This window comes from Chiloscyllium plagiosum, unplaced genomic scaffold, assembly GCF_037043375.1.
Source record: "Chiloscyllium plagiosum isolate Xiang-an unplaced genomic scaffold, Cpla_swu_hap1 HiC_scaffold_30, whole genome shotgun sequence".
Taxonomy (NCBI): Eukaryota; Metazoa; Chordata; class Chondrichthyes; order Orectolobiformes; family Hemiscylliidae; genus Chiloscyllium; species Chiloscyllium plagiosum.
In genome coordinates this window covers 39,148,319-39,165,095 of record NW_028270168.1, presented here as the reverse complement: position 1 = coordinate 39,165,095, position 16,777 = coordinate 39,148,319, and the positions used below count along the sequence as shown (strand labels likewise).

The following is a 16,777-nucleotide window of genomic DNA, read 5'->3' as shown; positions in this document are numbered from 1 at the left end:
CCTTTTCCTGGAGGGACTTGAGGATGGTACATGCTGCCCATCTTCTGATGGACTTATGGTTAAAGGTGTTCCTCTTTGCAAATTTCTCCACAAAGCACAGGTGATACAGAACGGTCCAACTACTTGAAGTGTTCCGTGGCAGCAAGACCAGTCCCATCCTTTGCAACACTGGGGACAGGAATAACCTCAGTATGTAGTGATACTTGGTGTTTGTGTAATGCGGGTTGCACACAGCTTAATGTAACCACACACAAAGATGGCCATCAGGTTGGCATCACCATTGGGTACATTCATCATGGTGTCCTTGCAGACATAGTCCATCTTAGACCTCCAAACGAATTGAAAGGTGGCTTATGTGATTGCACACATGTTCGGGAAATAGGTCAGACCTGCACCACGTAAAACAACAGAGAGAGTACCTCACACTCGATGATTAGATTTTACCCACAATGGAGAGGGACTGGTGGTCCCAAAAGCCCAGTTTCTGTTTCACCTTGAAGATGCACTCCTCCCAAAATTTTGTGAATACCCCAGTCCCTTTGAATCATATTCCCATCACCTTCAGGTAATCTGTGCTGACAGCGAACGGGATAAAGGATTGGTTGGCCCAGTTCCCAAAGAACATGGCCTTGCTCTTGTTTCGATTTACCTCAGCTCCCAAGGCCAATGTGAACTAGTCGCTGGATCCAAGCAGAAAACGGTGATGTCATCCATGTACAGGGAGGCTTTGGCCTGCTGGCCTCCATTGCCTGGGACAGGACTCAGTGAAAGGCTCTATACAGCACACAAACGAAGCAGAAGAGAGTGGGCAGCCCTGCTTGACTCTGGATCTGATCAGGAAGTGTTCTGATTCCCACACATTGATTGAGATTGCACTAATGATGGTGGTTTGGAGTAGTTGGATCCAATTACAAATTCCCTCCTCAAACCCATTTCAGAGACCATGTCCCATGTGTAGCTGCTCAATATCCTGTCAAAGGCCTTCTCCTGGTCCAGGCAGATGAGGCAAGTGTCCACCCCACCGACCTGCACGCAGGCGATCGTATCCATAAGGAGCATGAGACTCTCAGATGATACTTTTTCTCATGGATTCACACATGCGACCTGCCAAAAGCATACTGTTGTACACCTCCAGCAGGTGTTGGCCAATCAAGTTCTACAAAGCTGAATACAGTTCATTTGAATGAATTTCTTGCTTCCACAGCTGATACTGGGTGCCACAGTGGCTTGCTGGTTAGCACTGCTGCCTGACTGCACCAGCGACCTGGGTTTGATTCTAGCCTTGAGTGTGCATTTCCTCCGGGTGCTCCAATATCATTAGTGCAATCTCAATCAATAGGTGGGAATCAGAAAGCTTCCTGATCAGATCTAAAGTCAAGCACGACTGCCCACTCTCTCCTCCCACAATCCAAAAATGTGCAAGTTAGGTGAATTAGCCATCCTAAATTGCCCAAAGTGTTCAGGGATGTGTAGGTTAGGTGCATTAGTCAGGGATAAGTGTAGAATAATAGGGTAGGGGGATTGGTCTGCATGAGTTACTCTTCAGAGGGTCGGTGTGGACTTGGGCCTAATGGACTGTTTCACCGCTGTAGGGATTCAATGATTTCAGCATAAGAATCTGAGCCTGACGTGATCTGCTCCCCAAGCTGATCTGTCTACTATTCACATTCTGATAAGTGTGTCTTTTTGTTCACTTTTTTAAATTATTTAGATAAAATGAAAACAGTACTGTTTACCATGAACTCCACTCTGCAGACATTGACTCCATCCTGCTAACATTCTGATTTTGAGAATTCACAGCTCTGGGATTTGACTCCCAGGATGAGTTTCCAATCTCATTTCTGCATTATCACTAAGACCACCTCCTTCCAAGTCAGTAATATATCCCTAAACTCTCCTGCCTCTACTCATGTCAAACTTGATTCGCTTTTTACCTTGCTGTTCAATGCTTTACACTGACTCCTGATTAATTAATGTCTTTGACTAACTGCCTTAATATCTTCTTCTGTAGTTAGGTAATTCTTCTGTGGAGAACCTTGAAGTGATCTATTCTGTTACAAGTGTAACATAAACCCAAGTTGTTGCTGTTGTTGTTGTTTAACACCATTCCAGGCTACTCCAGGGGAGGGGAATAATTCCTGATGACGGGCTTATGCCTGAAACGTTGCCTCTCCTCAGATGCTGCCTGACCGGCTGTGCTTTTCCAACACTGTCCAGCATCCGCTGTCCTCATTTTCTCCTAATATTTGCTGTGTTGTCAGAAACGTGCTTATTAAAGGACTGAGCTCATTTGAAAATTTAATAATCAAGGAAGTAATTTTTTTTTCAAAACACTGCCCATTTATCATTTCATTAGTCTACATTTGTTTCTTGGGGATTCTGCCAGAGCAACTCAACTCTGACTCATGACAGTCTTAGTACAAAGCTGGACAAATCAGCTGAACATATGAGATGATAACACTTATCATCAAGACAGCATTTGTTTGAGAATAGCTCTGAGGAGCCTTTAAGACTGAAATCAATGGGAATTAGATGGTAAACTCTCTATGTAGCACAAAGGAATATGATTGTGGTTTTTGAAGGTCAATCACTTCAGCCCAAGGGCAGTGGTGCAAGAGTTCATCAGAGTAGTATCCAAGGCCCAACAATCTACATTTGCTTAATTAATTTAATTTGCTTCATTGATATTTCAGAGGGCAGTTAACAGTTAAATGCAGTGCTGTTGGTCTAAATTCATATGTAGGCCAGACCAAATATGGACAGAAAATTTCCTTCCCTGAAATATGTTCGTAAACCATGTTTTTTTTAATGTGACAATTGACTGTGGTTACATGGTCACCATTAATTGATTTCAATTTTTACAATCTGTTAAACTGTGATTCAAATCCATGACTCCAGAATATTACCCTGGAGTACTGGATTACTATATCACCACCTCCTCTCGAAATAGAGAGCCAGGGAAAAAAAAAAGCAAGGGAACTGGTATCTGAACTTAATTAAACAACAAAGGATAAAAGACACACAAAACTGAACATCAAATCTGTTCAATGCAGAAAAACAACATATCTGTTGGATAACCTAGACAAATGCACCTAAATTCTTTTTGACTTCCACATTATAAGTCAATTTAATGACCACTTAATTATGAAAACAAACCCTATCATTAATCACTTTTATAAACAATATCATAGTGTATTACATTATGGCATGAATTTGTCAACACAGTTTAAACATATGTGCTGAAAGATTCTGATCCTAACTAGGGATTCCCCATGGTCCATGACACCTCTGCATTGTTATGAATAACATCACCAAACATAATAGACTCAACTCCATGGAAGTATCTAAGACAGAAGTGTTGAATTTAGGCATGCAGAACATTCTCTTTTCACTCATCATGGTCTAAATAATGGGAGAACCTCATGTGTAGCACCAACATACCTCCACTTTCACCACTCTGCATTGATTTACTTTGTGTTGGTATAGGAAAATCCAGCCTCTTGTTATCTATCGGACTGCTACCTATGTTATGACTTTTCATTTTGTCAAGTTTCTCCTTACTCTAAAAGTATCTTTTTGTTTTAAATTTGTTGTTTTTTTAATCCATTGCTCTAACCTCTGGGATTACACCCTTTCTCAATAGTAATTTTCATCCTATTACGATATTACATCATTGTACCCAAACCACATCATCATACTCCCTCTGTTACCATATTGCATCAAACGAAAGTCATTACAATAAAACCAATGCTTGAATTACAGCCACCATGAAAGCTCAGGTTATAATTCAATAGATTTATTTGAAATCACAAGCTTTCAGAGTGATATCTCTTCATCAGGTGAAGTGACTTCATGTGACTAAGGGGTAATGCTCTGAAAGCTTATGACTTCACATAAACCTATAAGACTACAACCTGATGTTGTCTGACTTCTGACCTTGTCTATCCAAATCCAACATTGGAACATCCATATTATCCCTAACCTAAGGTGCCGTGATGATTAATTTTTTGGCTTTCTGTCATGTCTTGAGAACAGAATTAAAGCTTTTAGCCAAGGAGAGATTAAATCACTTCTTCTTCTCAAAACTGTCACAGTGTTGTGTCCAACTCCAGCTCTGAATGAAAGTAAAAGACAGAGAAAAAATGTATGGATAAGAAAGGAGGAATATGCAGTTAAAATAGAAAACAAATTGAGAAGCACAGAGGAAAGGAAAGATTAATAGGAAGAGTAAGTGACCAAGACTTAGCAGATGGTGGAGACAATGAAAGATGATGTTTAAACATTCTCAAAATTCAGAAAGAAGCATTAAGTGGAAACACTAAGAGTGGGAGATTAGAGGATTTAGAACTAAAACAATATTTCTCAGACGGAGTTCCATGGAGACTTTATGGGAGGTCATGGAAATAACGTGAAAGTGTTTACAACGCTGGAGTGGCATTATGGGCATACAATGTGAGTGACCACCAGGGTGCCATGGTCAAGATTATGCAAGTGAGTGGCAGGGGAGAGGGCTGGGAAGAATGATTGGATTGTGTGTGCCATTTCTGCAGTATAGTGTTCTGGCTCTCTTACCGAGGAAAGAGGAGAACTGAGAACTGCAAATGGATTGCCACTGCAGTTTCCAAGGCTGGCTACTTTGCCTTATTTGAGAGATCATGTCAATGCCTTTTCAAATATTTTAGTACTACATACTCCAACTCAAAAGATGCCGTAGTACAAAGTTCAGCTCAGACACATCTTATCGGTGGCCTTCCTTAACATCACAGACTCTCAGAATCTTTAAGCACATTTAACTATTCAGCCCATTGCGTCCAAATGAATCAATGACTTAGTGACCCCTCCCATCATAATCCTGCAAACCCTTCCTTTTCATATAATAGTTTAATACCCTTCTGAATGTGTTTATTAAACCTGTCTCCAGTACATTCTCAGGCAGTGTATTATAGACCTACCTGACACCCTCCCCTGCCACCGCAGGAATTGTAAAACCTGCGGCCACACCTCCTCCCTCACCTCCATCCAAGCCCTCAAAGGACTCTTCCACATCCATCAAAGTTTTATCTGCACATCCACCAATATCATTTATTGTATCCATTGCTCCCGATGCGGTCTCCTCTACATTGGGGAGACTGGACGCCTCCTCGCGGAGCGCTTTAGGGAACATCTCCCGGACACCCGCACCAATCAACCACACCGACAACATTTCAACTCCCCCTCCCACTCTGCCGAGGACATGCAGGTCCTGAGCTTCCTCCACCGCCGCTCCCTCACCACCCGACGCCTGGAGGAAGAATGCCTCATCTTCCGCTTCGGAATACTTCAACCCCAGGGCATCAATGTAGACTTCACCAGTTTCCTCATTTCCCCTTCCCCCACCTCACCCCAGCTCCAACCTTCCAACTCAGCACCGCCCTCATGACTTGTCCTACCTGCATATCTTCCTTTCCACTTATCCACTCCATCCTCCTCTCTGACCTATCACCTTCATCCCAACCCCCATTCACCCATTGTACTCTTTGCTACCTTCCCCCACCCTCTTCTCTGACCTATCACCTCCATCCTCACCCCCATTCACCTATTGTACTCTATGCTACTTTCTCCCCACCCCCACCCTCTTCTCATTTATCTCTCCACCCTGCAGGCATGCTGCCTCTATTCCTGATGAAGGGCTTTTGCCCAAAATGTCGATTTTCCTGCTCCTCGGATGCTGCCTGACCTGCTGTGCTTTTCCAGCACCACTTTAATCTAGACTCTGGTTTCCAGCATCTGCAGTCCTTGATTTTACCTTTACTGCTCTCTGTCTTATAACTGTTCTTTTTTCACAACAGTTTTCCATCTTTTTGCCAATTATTTTAAATCTGTATCGTCTGTTTCATGAGTAAGAATAGTTTCTCCCCATCCACTCTGTCAAGACCCATCATAATTTTGATATCTCAATCTGCTCTTCCCTCAGCTTTCTTTTCTCCACGAAAACAGCCCTAACTTATTCAATCTATCTTCATAACCGAGCTTCCTCATCCCTGCAGCCATCATGTGAATATTTTCTGACTCTCTCTAATGCCTTCACCTCCTTCCAAAACTATAGTGCTCAGAACTGGACTCAGTGCAGTACTTCCTTTCAGCTCACTATTAAAAAGTACAATTTAATTGCCCATTCTTGTACTGTATGTCCCCATTGATTAACTCAAGATATTGTGTGCTTTATTACCCACTCTCTCAACTTGTCCTGCCACCTTCAATGACTTATGAAAATAAGCAACCATGTCTTTCTGCTCCTGCATTCCCTTTAGAATTGCCTCTTTTGCTTCATATTGTTTCTCTATGTTCTTCCTGACAAAATGAATCAAATCACATTTGTCCTCATTGAAACTCATCTGTTCCTTCTACTTACTTGTCAATGTTGTTTTGAATTTCTACGCAATCATCCTCATAGTTCACAATACTTCCACAACAATCCAATCATTTCTGATTAGGTGTAGTTCCTCTGGCCTATAAAAGTTACATTTCCCCCAAGCCATTTGCAATGTCTCAAGAATTTAAAACCTTGCTTCCTGTACCATTTTTAGCCAAGCATTCCTCTGTCATACCCTTCTATTTCACTACTCACTTGCACTTGGTACTGAATGTAATTCAAAGAATACTACATTTAAGATTTGGTTTCTAATTTCCTACTTGACTCAGATGGCTACAGAACTATATCCTTTTTTCTGCTTATGTTGGACTTGAGAATGTGGACCATGACCCCATCCCAGATTGCTCGGAGTAGATACGGAACATCAGAAAGGCAATACACCATCCTGGATTCAAGTCTAAAACCACGTAAACTCTTACTAATTGCCCTAATTATTGAGTGACCTATCACAATGGTACTTCCAGTTATCCTTGGAACCTTAGCCCAACTCATGATGTCATGGATGTGACTTTGATAATTTTCTCTGGATGTACTATCTCTCTCATCAGTGGTTAGGACTGAACACTTGTTGACAATTGGAATGCAGTCTGGGGCCCTTGGATTGCCTGTCTGTTCCTACTTGACTGGTAATCACATATTCCTCTTCTCCTCTGATGGCTTGGCCACATCTATAAATGTGTTCAGCATGAAACTCTCAACTTCACAGAATGCACCATAGTAGCCCCATCTGCTGCTGAAATTTAATGGATCTTCTCAAAGTTTTTCTGGCCCTTCTCCCTGAATATTTCCTACATTTATAGTCCCTCAGGCTGAATCTTTGCTGTTTTTATTTCCCTCCGACTGAACTGACCCAAGTTATAGCTTGTTCCTGAGAAACTTGTCACCATTATAAGGCCACAAGAAATAGGAACAGGAGTAGGCCATTTGACTTCTCAAGCCTGCACCACCATTCAATAGGATCACAACTGATCTGGCATTCTCTAAATCGACTTCTGTGTATTGTATAGCATTGTAATTTGGATAGGGCATTCTTTGATTACTAATCCGTTTGAAAAAGGATTCTTCGCTTCAACTCTGAGAACCACTGGACCAAATATAAAAGGGGTACATTTGTTCGAAGAGCAGGAAACAAGTTACTCCAATCTGCAATTGCTAAGTATTTCAAATTCTTTTAGTCAGTCTTGTTTGATCTGAAACACTGTTTTGCTATTTGTCTGTAATTAGAGAAAAACTGTTCCGCAGGGTTCTCCTACTCTGAGAATGCAATGTAGATGAGTAATGGAGATTCCACAAACCAGTCTTAATGTCATTTCTTAGGGATTCTCCAATTCAGCCATTGAAGATACTGAGGACAGTCCGCAGATCCCCAATGGAGATTCATCCCCGCCCCACATGCTCTCATAACCATGAGCTGGACGTTCTGCCATTTAGCAATGAAACAGCTTGATTCAGTCTGAAATGATGATATCCTGTGGGGAGCCACTGTGGGTCAATGTCATCTGGAAATAAAAACAAATGAACAGAGCAAAGGTCTTTAAAATGGAATTTCCTTTGTTGTTTTTTTCAGTAGACCAGGCATTCACTTCAGAAAAATGCTATTTGCTGTCCCTGCCATGATTTTCCATAATCCAGTTTTGATTTCCATCTTTCCACATTATTTGAATGCTTATAATTGGAGTGATTTTATGATTAATTATTTAAATGTTGAACTTTAAGAGTCATAGCATCATACAATAAAGAAACAGACCCTTCGGTCCAACTTGTCCATGCCAACCAAGTTTCCCAAACTGAACTAGTCCCATTTGCCTGCGTTTGGCCTATCTCCCTCTAAACCTTTCCTAGTCATGTATCTGTGGCAAATACCACAAATGCTTTTAAAAATGAAAACACGTAAGCCCATGAGGGAGAAAGATATTGAGGATTATCTGGTAGTGTTAGATGAAGTGAAAAGGAAACTTGTGTGTTTGGGTTAAATGATATGTTTCAGTGCTGCTTGTTCCTTGAGTTTCTGATATCTTTGTTCTTGAGGACATTTTGATGTTCAATCGATTTGTACTGGTCTTGTTGTGTAACCACATTCTTTCTGCTGGAGCAAGTAACAAAGTCAGTCAGCTGACATGTGGGATTGCTGACCTGTCTGTTGATGACTGGTCTTGAAGGATGGATAATTTTGCCTCATAATCTTGGATAGCTCATTTGTAACTGCAAACAATTGCAAATGGTAAATGTATGTCATCAGAGCTGAAAATGTGTTGCTGGAAAAGCACAGCAGGTCAGGCAGCATCCAAGGAGCAGGAGAATCGACGTTTCGGGCATGAGCCCTTCTTCAGGAACCTTGTAGAGGGAGGAAGAGAGCTTCTTCAATGTAGGCATCCTTGTAAGAGGATTCGCAGTAGGTTAAAGTCTTCTCGGAGAAAGTGAGGACTGCAGATGCTGCAGATCAGAGCTGAAAATGTGTTGCTGGAAAAGCGCAGCAGGTCAGGCAGCATCCAAGGAGCAGGAGAATCGACGTTTCGGGCATGAGCCCTTCTTCAGGGCTCCTGAATTCCTGTAGAAGGGCTCATGCCCGAAACATCGATTCTCCTGCTTCTTGAATGCTGCCTGACCTGCTGCGCTTTTCCAGCAACACATTTTCAGCTCCAATGTATGTCATCAGCCTCATAAATATTGGTATTGACTGCAGATTAATCTTCAGTTCATCTTACATGAGTTGAAGGAATGTAGACAGAGCAAAAAACAACACAGCAATGGCAGGAATTCAGATACAATGCCTACCCGGCCATTTGTAAAAATGCAGGAGGGAGGAGATGAATGGTTGGGAACTGGGATCAACATTCATGCAATAACAGCAAGCTAACTGCTTAGCAGTAATAATTTCTTCCCCATTCTCCCACTTATTCTGTAAATGCCAGCTCCAATTTTACTTGGTAGGAATTTGTAGTGACTTCAGATAACATCCCTCATTTCTCCAAATAAATACATTCTCTAAATTTTAAAAAATTACCTATTGGATATTCAGAAAAGTGCAAATGATTTCATCTTCTAAACTTGTACTACAAATACATTATGTCATCGGAAGCAGTGAGATAAGCTTATTATTTCCTCTAGTAGTTACAGACCACAGTTCTGCTGGCAATAAAGTCACTTCTAACTTACTGAGCCAATTTCCACGACCGTGTCTCAACATTACCCATAACACATCCCTTTGAGTAAAAACGGGAAGTGTCACAGGAAATCTTGTTGTTAATGACTAATGATGTCATTTGAACCTCTGAGTTAGAACATAATGTCATAATCACATCCAGCCAAACATTTTTGGGTATATTAAACTTTCCCCCACTCACCCTCTGCAACAGACCGAATATATTATTGGTACCTCAAAAGTAAAAGGCACTTAGTTGTCTCATGTTAACTGCTGACCCTTTACTGTTACAGGTTGTCTAAGTCCTCTTGTTGTACTGTTGTCTTCTTTTTCATCTTTCCTGGTTCTGTTTTCTTATATTTTGAGATGTTTGAATTCTTTACTTTTAATATTTGTCCCTTTTTTGAAGTCAGAAAGCTCACTTTTCCAAACCAGAACAGTGCTAGGTCTTCTTCCTTGTACACTGATTGGAATTACAATAATGCTTGCCTCTTTTACAAGATGCCTCATTGTGTCACATCTTTGATGATGAACAGTTCCAATACCAAGAGACACACTTTGGAATAAGGAGACTAATAAGAAAGAAGACACAGAGAAGTAAGGTTGAACTCTTTCAACTGAAGGACCTTGGAGTGAAGTTCAATTCCTGTGCATCCTTGCACCACTCCCCGGCCATCACTAGATTCCCCCACGTTATTCTAGTAAACCCAAAATGCAACCAAGGATTACTGAGATAACCTGCACTTGCCTGGTCCTCCATGGTACAAGGATTTACTAATAATGGGGCAAAGCCATACAGGCCTCTCAGATCAGCATCTTCTGTTGGACTTTGGAGTTCTAGATTTTCCTTTGGGGTGAACAGTGATGTGGAACCAAGCAAATTGCAACCTTCTCATGAGTCTAGACATTTAGAAAATGGCAGGATGTGCCTCACTTTAAGTGACCTCAGATGACCTGCAGACACTCCATTTGGCAGAGAGTCATGGATGGATCACAGCACTATGTTTCTTCCAGTACCTCTGACCTGAATCAGCGAATACTCTGCAATCCAGAACATAAGATGTGTGACCAGGAGCATCCAAAACCATTTAAAGTATTTCTTTGGAGTTGAGAAGTCAGGACTTGCCTCAGGTACAGGCTCACTTCCTGTCCCATGACCTCTTTCCACCTCCACAGAATCTCTGAGCAATGCAAAAGAAGAGAGATTCAAACAAATTGCTTCTCTTTCCATCTGTGTCACGACAATTTTAAATTTTAAGACAATATACATTGTGGAAACAGAATATAAATTTTCATCCAGGCAATACCTTATGTTCTAAAGGGAATATACTGAAGAGTAGGATAAGAAGCTAGACGTCTGAGGACAAAATCTCCACAGTGGCTGTAGTTTGATGGATCAAATAATCTGGTTTTGTTTTATATCCTGAAGCAACTAGTCGTTACTGTCTGAAGTGTACAATCAACATGTTATACCAGAAGTCTGTTTTCTTTTAGCTCAGTAAATTATGCTGTGGAAGTAATATTCTGTGATACTACAAATTTTCTAAAGCAACTTACAGAAGGTGAAAGTACTTTGAAGAAATCCTGCCATTTCTTTTATGGCAGCCTCCAATGTAAGTCATATCACAAAGGAAGTACTCTAAAGATGAAGGAATATTTTAATCAGGATGAGGGTGTGAACGAACCTTTCCTGAAAAATTAATCATCTCTGAATTTAACCACATCTTTTGCTCAGACAGTATGACACACTGGAATGTGGGAAGCACAAATGATATCACAACATTAACTAGGAGGACAAACGTAGTGATACTTTTCATTTCCTATTAAGGAGTTATTGTAGCCTGGTTGTGGTACCGATGAACGTGCTCAATGTTTTCAGCATCTTTGAGTTTTATTTCACCAGATCAGTTCTCAGAGTTTGTAAACCATGTAGAGATGTGAATGTGTCCAAGTCCAATTGAAAGAATTTTGTTTGTTCCCCAATTTACTAAGATCCCCACCTGTTGTTAGAACAATTTAAAATGACCGCTATTGCATGTTTTCTGTTAGCTTTGTCTCTCTGTGAGGGAGATTGAAACTACAGCAATTTCTGCTTTATGTCCAATCAAATGTTGCCTTTTTAGACTGGTTAATGTAATCTTCAGCCCTAGTCAGACACTGAACTTAGGGTGCTGGGACTGTCATAGAGGGTGCTGACAGCATCTCATGCGCAGTGCTCTTAATAAAGTAGCCTGGAAACCTTTGTGTTCAGAGTTAGTATCTGCTGCACATTTGTACCATTAAGGCATTCAAAATGATTTAAATTAGGTCCAGTGCCCAGAATCTGGTAGCAAGATCTTTACAGGACTCTGAATGCTCAGTAGCCTCTTTCAAGAAAACCAGTTGCAAATTCCCGCTGTTTATTTTCGACCTAGTTTACTGCTTTGCCACTGCTTAAAACTGTGGTCATTTTCCAAAACTTCCTGTAAATGTATAATATCTCATTCTGTGTGGAAACCTCTTACTATTCACTCTTTTTGATGAATTTGGACAAGGAAGGTGTTGAAGTGTATGAGATCCATTCATTTATGCAACGCTTGAAATGCACTCTGCGTGAGACCTGGGCATGAGCAAACCACTGTGCTGCATTCAGCAACCATTATTTCATCTAATCCTACAACACAGTAACGCGAGGTGAATTGAGGGCATCTGGGGTATCCTGACTTGGGAAAAAACTCACAATATGGTGCTCCTCAGATCAGCAACATCTGCAGAAAGAGAAACCAAGTCAACATAGAGTCATAGAGTCATAGAGATGTACAGCATGGAAACAGACCCTTCGGTCCAACCAGTCCATGCTGACCAGATATCCCAATCCAATCTAGTCCCACCTGTTGGTACCCGGCCCATATCCCTCCAAACCTTTGCTATTCATATACCCATCCAAATGCCTCTTAAATGTTGCAATTGTACCAGCCTCCATGACTTCCTCTGGCAGCTCATTCCACACACATACCACTCTCTGCGTGAAAAAGTTGCCCCTTAGGTCTCTTTTATATCTTTCCCCTCTCACCCTAAACCTATGCCCTCTAGTTCTGGACACCCCAACCCCAGGGACAAGACTTTGTCTATTTAACCCCTCCATGCCCCTCATGATTTTGTAAACCTCTATAAGGTCACCACTCAGCCTCCGACGTTCCAGGGAAAACAGCCCTAGCCTATTCAGCCTCTCCCGATAGCTCAAATCCTCCAACCCTGGCAACATCCTTGTAAATCTTTTCTGAACTCTTTCAAGTTTCACAACATCTTTCCGATGGGAAGGAGACCAGAATTGCACGGAACATTCCAACAGTGGCCTAACCAATGTCCTGTACACCCGCAACATTACCTCCCAATCCTGTACTCAATACTCTGACCAATAAAAGAAAGCATACTAAATGCCTTCTTCACTATCCTATCTACCTGTGACTCCACTTTTTAAAGGGCACAGATCTTTCACTGGGAACTTGAAGAGTTTAGAGGTGCAGCAGGTTATCGGCAAAAATAAAGGTGAGGAATGACTGGGAGATGAGGAAGAAACAAAAAAAAAGTCAATGTTGGAGCATATGCATGAAAAGTTTATCAACTGGAATGTTAATGGCCCAAGTCAAAAAATAAGGCTGGAAAACAGACAAGTAAAGAGACAAAAGACTGATTCCAAAAGGATCAGTAAATGACAACAACTGAACTACTATTTTCCAAAACATTAGGAGCAGTGGTTATGATCTGATCTGATTAAACTCTGCTGAAATTTGTAAAGAGCGGCTCTTCCTCAATCATTTTTGGGCATCTTTGGACCAGTGCTCAAGACCAAAGACAGAAGGGTCAGAGTAGGAGAATTAAAATGGTAAGCGGTCAAAATTTCAGGCAAACAGGACTAGTTCAGTTTAGGCAACATGGTCAGCATGGACAAGTTGGACTGAAGGGTCTGCTTCCATGCTGCATGACTCTATGACTCTGGGTGAGCTCAAAATAAGTTTTAAATGAGAGAAGGTATGCAGTCCAGTTTCTGAGTTTTGTGAACAGTTGACAATGAGTTGAATGTAATGTTGCAATAATGGATAATGCCAGTAGCATAAATGCTGATAGGTGAGCTGCTGATTTCAAGATGCCTGGCTTTGCAAGTTAGCTGAAATTCTTTTGCCTTGGTTTATTTGAACAATGGCTGGTTGCTGTACTTAATGTCAGATGTAGAAATTTTATTTTTACCTGTAGTGCAAGGGTGTTCGATGATTGTCCTAAAGCTGTGCCTTTCAAAGTATGCAAGGCCACTAACATGCACAGATCAGGATTGAAATTGACTATTAACCTGTGTTCCTGTGTTTTCTTGAAACAAGAAAGTATAAACATTTGTAACCAACAGATATTGCTCCAGCAGGTCTGGGAGCATCTGTGCAGAGGAATCAGAGTTAACGTTATGGATCAATATCCCTTCCTCAGGACTCCTAGCCACAGGGGGTCACAGTCCCCTTTGTTTTGACTTGCCTCTCTAGTTTTGATAAGTTCCTATTTGAATTTCCCTTGACACCTTCAGGGGCAATATTTCCTTCAAGGCAACCATTAGATTTACATCTGTAGTCACCTTTGGCAGTAGGTCCTCTTTGTTTTAAAAAAAAGAGTCAAGGTGCCCATGACAGCTTTGGGACCCTGATCCTCATCTTGACATTAAATATCGGTCGATAGTGTAACCCCCGACATGGTCTGAAGCGAAGGGATAATGAAGGGAAATGAAGGTGAAATTGATTACATATTTCAATCACTGCCAAAAACAAGATGACTAGTTATATACAAGTTTCCATGACAACTCTTCTTATTTGGAACAATTGAGCGACCCAACTGAACAGCTATAAAGTTCATAAATAGTACTGAAGAATTCAGAAACAAGGTGCAGAATTTTCCACTATCCCATGCTATGATATTTCTTGGTTCACTCCAACTCTTGTCATCGAATTGTTTTCTCAGCTTTGTTTGTGAAACGTTGTGAAAGCAGATACATTCAGACCACACTATGGGTATACTTTCACCAGATGGACAACTACATTTCAAGAAGGTGGTTCTCCATCACTCACTCAAGGGCAATTAGGGTTGCAATGCTAGTCTAGCTGATGACACTAGCACCCGTGAAAACATAGATTAAAAACATAACAAAAAATGAATATTCCTTACGGCGAGTCATTCTGGTGTCTATAATCAACGTTTCTTCTTTACGCTCAATGCCCAGAGGCCATTATGTATGTTGCAGCTCAAATGTAGTGTAGGTCAGACACCACTCCATCAGTATTGGCTAAGGAACATTCTTTCAAAACTATCCCAAAAGAACAAATTCTACGACATCATTACCTTCCCCCAAAGTAGTCCTCAGGTCTCATTTGAATGAGACTGCTCATTAGCAAAGAATTATGGAATGAACTGCCCACATCCGTCACATCAGGAAGGGGGATTCTTTGAACTTTGTTCAGAGTGCCTGAACTCTAAGAGAGACTTTCATTCCATGGGCAGAGTTTGGATCCAACTCCTATGCCGCTCTCACCCCACCATATTCCTGTCATATCAGAACAATTTTAAACACCTGAGTGCATGCAAGAAATGAAAAAATTCTGTGTATCAAATAGGCTGATGTATATAACCATTTTGTGCAGCAGCAATATAAAAAGTTATAGGGATGATAATTTATGTTGCATTGACATGATATCATAGCTGGATAGTTTGCTGAGTGTGAAGAAGCAGGAAGAACATACTCTACAAACTGTGGTATATTAAAAGGAGAATAGAGACTCAAAATTCAGAACTCTTCGTCAACCTGATAAACAGACCTGATAAACTTAAGAGTTGCCAAGTCAACAAATATATGTTAATCAGCCAACTCTTGTTACTTGATTGTCTGACATTTCTTGTGCAATTCCTGATTCTTATACTTCATCAGACCCCAAACACGCCACAATATTTCAAGTGCCAAGGCAGGCTTGCATCTTGTCATCGGAACAACTCCATTCCCAATTGGTCTTTTTATTGCCAACTTACCCCAAGCTGCGCAGCTTGGAGGACAATTGACTTCCTGTTTACAGGACAAGACATTTTCACTCAGTAAGTTCAGAATTCCTTCACATTGTGTGCATGTTATAAACAGATTTGGATGAATATGAAAAATGTTCTTAATAGCTATCAATTTTGCCAAATAAACAGACCAAAGTAATTTATTTACTGGTTTCAAAATCCCTTTATAAACTCTCCTAACATCTGGCTGACTCTTAAACAGGTTGTAGTGGTGAAAGTGGTGTCCATCAAAAACATAAAGCAGACTCGTGGTGAACTGGCAGCCTGTTTTATCTTTGTCCTGTGTCTGATTTTGTTTCCTTGTAGTGAAATAGAGCTGGGTGCTCTCCAAAATGGGCTATCAATTCCTATGAATTTTAGAAATTAAGTTTCTCGAGGGACACATAAAAAAGTATCTGCTGTTCCACTGATTGTACTCTCATTCCCATCAATGGTTTCCAACAGCTTCATCTTATTTCCCTCTCTTACACTGAGAATATCTGAAATGCCACAGTGGAAATGCTGCCATGTCAACTGGAAGTAAAGCAAAGCACAGCAAATTATCATTGTTATGAAGTTTTTAATGGAAAATAGTCAATAAAATTATTTAATTAATTAGATGTCTGATTATTGAGCTTGAAACGCAAAATAAAATGTGCACTCATTGTCTTAAAGTAAAATGTTCAAATTAAAATCAAACTAATGGTGTAAGAAATAGAAATTATTTACATAATACAGGGAAGGAACTTCCAACAGAAATACTCCCTGTCCACTGTTGTAAATTCAGTACAAGACAGTAACATCATGAACAAGCAGAGCATGCTGCCATTATGGCAGGGCATTGGAAGATCCTTTAGGAATTAAGGGACAACATTCTGCCTCAGTACTCCACTAACTACTCCACGGTGGCTCAGTGATTAGCACTGCTGCTTCACAGCACCAGGGACCCGGGCACGATTCCTGCCTCGGGTGACTGCCTCTGTGGAGTTTGCATAACCTCCCCGTGTCTGCATGGGTTTCCTCTGGGTGCTCCAGTTTCCTCCCACAATCCAAAGATGTGCAGGCCAGGTGAATTGTCCATGCTAAATTGCCCATAGCATTAGGTACATTACTTAGATGTAAATCTTATGTAGGGGAATGGGTCTTGGTGGGTTGTTTTTTGGAGGGTCGGT

General features: G+C 41.0%; 1 protein-coding gene across 2 annotated transcripts in view; it reads left to right on the top strand.

The window, feature by feature from the left end:
• Nucleotides 1-16,777, top strand: part of LOC122563725 (angiopoietin-2) — a 243,994-nt gene that overhangs the window by 91,525 nt on the left and 135,692 nt on the right. The window lies entirely within an intron of this gene.